Raw genomic sequence first — 6,000 nt, 5'->3', positions numbered from 1 at the left:
TGCTAGACAAGAGTGCTCTGTGCACAGAGAGCTGCAGGACTTCCAGTTCTTCCAGAAGTCCAGGTCTTCAGTCGCTGTTCCCTGCCAGATGCCTGTGGTCACCAGCTCCAGGGCACTGGCAGCCAGGACAAGATGACCAGAGTTGCCTCTTCTCTCCTCAAATCACAGAGTTATGCAAATTACTCATTGGCTTAACAAACTGTTTTAAATTAAACATAGATGGTTGGGGTTTTTTTAATTTTTTTTTTTAACTGAATGTTGCAGTGCTATCTGTGCTACCACTAACACCAAGAGGGTATGTTAAATTCTTGCCCAGGGCCTGAAAGAAAATCAGGGCCAACAGGCAGAGCTAATCCAGTTTGTATTCTAAACCTACACAGTCCTCAGTGTTTTTGTTTTATCACCCAGAAACCCACCTCCATGCACTTTCATGCTGCTCTTTGGATGAATCTTAACCTTCCCCCAAAGGATTTCATTCTGCCTTCACTGGCAGGAGCCCTGGGTTTATGTCCTCATTGGTACCTTCAAGCCCTAAGCATGAGTGCTGTGTCAGGGCCACTTCTTGCGTTCCCATAACATTTCTGCTGCCTTCCCCCCACATGCACTGTTTATGGAGACTGCCCTAAAACTTCTGTAGATTTCTGGTTAAAAGCTTCAGAAACTTTGGCCATTTTCATTCCAGGGCACCCTACTCCTTTATGTTCTCACCTGACTTTTCTCAAGTTGGGGAGTTTACCTCCCCTCCAGCCAGGACACCTCATGATACTTATTATAACAGACTCACTGATGTTTTTAGGAAGATTCACTGGTGAGTTGCTAGAACAAATGCCTAGCAGCTGGAGCAAGGCCTGGAGAAAAGACATCCTCCATAAAATCCTTCTCTACAGCTGATTAGAGCTCAGCAGGCTTTTCTGCTGAGACACCAATGCAGTCCTTGGTCTCAGAGAGGGGCTTTTCAATAGTTTGAAGTGAATTGCTTTGTGAGCTAAGCACTGGACTGGGAAGAAGACTCCTACTTCTCAACCCCAGGGCTGTCTGCAGCTTTGGTCCCATCCTTTAAAGCCACCGAGTCAGTTTTTCATGAGTCTGTGAAGAGGCTGCTCTCAGGCCAGCAGCACAGCCACGCACAGTTATCCAGGTAGCTTTAAATGAGTTGCCACAGGTGCTGGAGGGAGCCCCAGGTGTCCAGCTTTCAGTGCTGTGGACTCAGCCCTCTCCCCCCAGTAAGGAGCCAGAATGCAGGGAGGGAGCTGGGAGGCTCCCAGTGTCACCAGGAGAGACATCCCAGCACACCACTCAGTTACACCCACAGCTACATCACTGCAGTCTGGGGTTCTGACAGTCAGGGCCACCTGAATTAAGGGCCACCTTAATTTAATGAGTGCAGTAAATACAGACCTGCCCAAACTCTGCTGCACCTCCAGCCCTTCATCCCAGACATTCACCTGGCCAGGCAGGTGCTTCTCCAGCCAACCCAGCAAGGGGAAACATATCTGTGATCAAATCTTAAAATCTCTTTTTCTCTAACTCTTGCTTTCTCTCTGCTGGTATTTTTTGGTCCCGCTGGGTGCTGGAGCTTGTGTGGAGGTGTCTGATGTGTGAAGTGAAATATGAAGGCAGCCACAAGCCCTGCAGTCAGAATCTGTGAGTCTCCAACAGCAGCAGGTTGGCAACTTCTCAGAAGACAGCGCTAGCAATCACCCCAGGACAGAAGATTCTGTCTGAGTGTGTTTGAGGTCAGTCTGCTCTGAGCTCTGTCAAGCCTCCCATTGAGGCTTCAGCTCTTATTAACCAGTTCCTTCACTCCCCTGCAGCTCATGCTTATGCCTAGAAAGGAAACCTCTTTCTTCATCTTTACACCCTGAATTCCCTCAGTGGGAGCTCCCTGCAGTGCACACTAAGGCCCCATGGAGAGGCTGGACCCAGGGTGGGGGAGGCAAATATATTGCTGTCCAGAAAGCCATAAGTTGTTATACCAGACCATTCTCTTTTTCCTCCAGCCTCATAAATCTCATGTCATTTCTTTTGCTGTATTGAAAAGTGACCATTTATTCCAAATCAACCCAAATTCTCTCATCTGGATTCTGATCCTGGATCTCTGATTTTGATCTTGAGGCAGAAGTTTCCTATCAACTCTCTCCAGGCTTGGTGCTTTGAGGAACCTTAAAATAATTGAATTGTTGTTTCATGTTGTATGCTTGTATTCATTTGACAAGTGTTTTATTTCCTGCTCAAAGTAGGATTTCAGAAGGGGTCCTTGAGTCACTCCTTGTCACATAGAAAGGAGACAGTTTTCCTCCTATGCTCAAGCAGCCTTTAAGGTTAAAATGATGGAAGCAAGATAAAATTAAGGTGTCTTTGTTACAAGACTGTCATAGAGGACAAAAGTGAGAGTTTGGCAGGGCCAGCAGCAGGGAAGTGACTCTCAGCATCCACTTGAATAAATGGCAGGGAGTGTGCTGGACTCTTACTCTGAGTGGTTTAGGACTACCAGCCTTGAGCTGGGGCAGGGATCCTGCACCTGGCCCAGGTATTCACGGAGGCAGGGAATTCCTGAGAGCAGTACTGTGGTTTATGGGGTGTGTGGGAAGGACCCCTGGGGTGTGGAGCAGCAGTTCCCAGGCAGTGGGAAGGGAGGATGCTTTGGGGAACTCAGCTCCCCCTTTCCCACCACTCGTGCTGCCCTGTTTTGCCCCAGTGCCTGCTCTCCTCTGCCTGTGGTGTGCCACACTCTGCATGGCTGTGGCAGAAGTGCTGGACCACTAACTTTCCTAAATCAGAGACACACCGGTAGCTTATTTGCCCACGTCAGCAGAGAAAGAATTAATGTCACAAACCAACCTCAGCACCAACGGACACGGAAAATTGGCAAGAAAGAGAGGGCCATAATTGCAGCAGAACAGTGCTGCCAGAGACACGCATCCAAGGAAAATCCCTGCCGACCTGGCTGCCTCTGCCATCAGCCCTGCTTCCCTGCTCCATCTTTTGTCTCCTGCCCCGAGGCTACCACCAGCCAGCCCTTCGCCTCTGCAGCCAGACTGGGCTGTAAAGAATGCGGCTTTAAATAAGGGAAGAGAGGCAGTGAAGAGACACTGGGAGCCCGAGTGTCTCCGGGGCTCCCAGAGACGGGTGCTGCCCTTCCTCGCACCCCAGCCACCTCCCCACAGCCTCAGCAGTGTTAAATAGAGAAGCCTTTTTGGGGACAGCTGGAGCCAGGGCTTTTCCAGGGCTGGCATGAGAGCCACACACAGGGCAAATGGAAAAATCCAAGCAGCACACCTTGCTGGTGGCTAACAGAGGGTTATTCTTGGCCACCTGCATCCTGTGCCAAGGAGGAGTGCTGTAAACACTGTCCCAGGGCCTGCCCTGCCTCCTGGTACCCCTTCCCAGTTAATCAGCATCCTGAGGTACAGGCAACAGCATCGTAATGGGAAAAACATTCATTTGCTTAATCATTTTCCCAGTGCCCAGTTCTCCTTGGCCAGCAGGGGTTTGATGTTCCATACCATGTTCCTCAGGTCCATTCTCAGCCCCAGCAGCACCAGTGCAGCACCTTCACCTGTGGCAGGTGGGCTCCCTGGGCAGATCCTCCTGCCTAAGCCCGGGTACCTTTCCAGTCCCTGCACTAACCACCAGGCACTGCTCCTCCCTCGTGGCTGATAGCAACCACCACAAGCAGGCTTCACTCCTCTCCTAAACAGAGCAGGAAATAAACAGCCTCAGTATATTTTTGCCTTCTGCTGTAAAGCTGGCACATGGCAAAACAGAGGGAACATGAGCTGCGAGTCAGGGATGTGCACAAAAAATGACCTTTCATATTGGAGAGAGATCAGAAGCTTCAGGAGAGCCTGAGATATTCCAGCAGGGAATACTGTACAGGGGAAGGTATAAAGTCCGAAAGGAGAGGAGGACAGATGAGCTCCCAAGAAAAAGGAATAGGCAGAACTTGAATGTAGTGTAAAGTGGCTTTTTGCACTGCTTTACTTCCACAGCCCTCCCTGCTCAGCACCCCTAAGTGTGTGTGCTGTGCCAAGCACCACCATGCAGCCAGAGAACACTCGGTGGCAGCTGGGGTGACACACAAACAACTGAGCTGCTGTTGAATTACTGAATTATCCAGGTGCTGCCAGCTCGCCTGTGGAATAGTTAAATATACTGATGTCCCTGCCGAGGGTGAGGAGCCCAGGTCGTGTCATTTTGCCCCTCAAAGTCAGTGGCATTGCTGTGAATATAACCCAGGAGCCCGTGCCCATCCCTCTGCCAACCACCAGGCACTGCTCCTCCCTGATGTCTAATAGCAACCACCACAAATATGCCTCACTCCTCTCCTAAGCACAACAGGAAATAAATGGCCACAGTATATTCCTGCCTTCTGTAGAGCTGCTGTTCAGCCCTGGCATTGCCCTCAGGTAACCTGGGAAAGAGTGGCTCTTGTATGACACTCAAGACATTGCTGGCCACAGAGTGATGTAAGCTTTAGAAACCAAACAAGCAGAAACAATAAGACAAACCAGCCAGCAGCAAGCACGTTATTTTCATAGGAAACAGCAGGATTTGTGAGCAGGAGAGTCTAAATGCTGCTTCCCCTGCATGGGAACAATCGTACTGGGGCACTGTATGTTGATTTGTGGGCAGCTAAATATGTGTGAAGCAGAGATTTTTAACATGACTTTGGGCAGGGCTGTGCACTTCACATCTCTGCTTTTAAATAATGGTACTTCTGTGTGTGAAGTTAAAGTGACACCTCAGTGAGGGTGGAGAGCTCAGACAGTTCAACAGAAGGTGCCAGTGAGGGTCTCATGGATACATCAGTCCTCTGCTCTTGTATCAGTGTGCCTCAAACTAGAGTAAAACAGAAACTTCATTTTCATGCATTTCACTGAGCTCCAGGGATCAAAAACTTCCACCTGAATAAGATCATACCTCACTCACATAACTCCCTTTTTGGACGTAAGCAAGGTCCACCAGGAAAGTCCAAACTCCAGGGAATGCAAAGCCCCCAGTGATTGGTTTCATGGAAACACCCAGGGAGAGAGAGGCCTGTGGTGGGCTTTTCACTAGAGCATAGACAAGGCTGAGCAACTTGGGTTTGTCCTGGAAATTTCTGCATTAAAAGAGCTCCTGTTCTCTTTGGAGTGGGTTCAGCAGATGGAGGAAGCGGGCAAAAGCTCTTATATTATGTTAAAGAGGTCTTCAAGATAGAAGGACTGGCTGGTTTTGTACACTGGCACGAGGGTAAAACTGCAATTGGGTGGCTTTAGCTGAGGGAGACACCAAGGATTTTGATGCTGAGCAGTAAGCTGGGCTCTTGGCCCTTGCTTTCCTCCATCCATGGCAGTGGAGTCTCCCCAGAGCTGACCACCCAGGCTGGCAGCCCTGGGGGAGGCAAGCAGGAGCATCGTGGCCTGCAGTAGCTTAGTTTAATCCCAGCCCCTGATGCACATGTTGCCCTCCTGAACAGTTTCTTTCTTGCAGCTTGAACACTCCACATTGTCCTTCCCCACGGTTCTGCAGGCAAGGTCCTTCTCCTGGCTGCTAGTGTTAACACAGGTTTCCCTTGTTCTGTCCCTTGAAATTTCCAGTAAAGCGCCCTTAATACAATCTCTCTGTGGCTGTGCTAATTATGTGTGAAATATTTTTTCCCCCCATAAACCAAAGAAAACAAATCAACACAGTAAGATCCTTTCTCTCGGGCTGTTTGGCAGGTCTCACAGTCGTCAAAAAAGTTACCAAAGGTCCACACAGTCTCTGCTGTCTTTTCAAAACAGCTACTTTCGGGTTCCTGTAAAAGGACCCAACAAAGGAAAGGGTAAAACAAATCAAAAGCCCTGAAAGACTATTTCCCACCTGAGTAGTCCCAAGGCAAAGGACAGGCTGTCTGCTGAATGTTTGTGCGATGTGTGGGGGCTGAGGAAAGCAGAGGAAAGGGGTAGGGTAGCACATCCCTCGCTCCCTAGTGTGGGATTTCCTTGGTCTGCTAACTGTTTCCACCTTTGCAGC

The sequence above is a fragment of the Lonchura striata genome, chromosome 10 (assembly GCF_050655825.1).
Source record: "Lonchura striata isolate lonStrDom1 chromosome 10, ASM5065582v1, whole genome shotgun sequence".
In the NCBI taxonomy this organism is placed as follows: domain Eukaryota; kingdom Metazoa; phylum Chordata; class Aves; order Passeriformes; family Estrildidae; genus Lonchura; species Lonchura striata.
The sequence above is the reverse complement of the archived record's forward strand: the minus strand, read 5'-3'. Positions refer to the sequence as shown.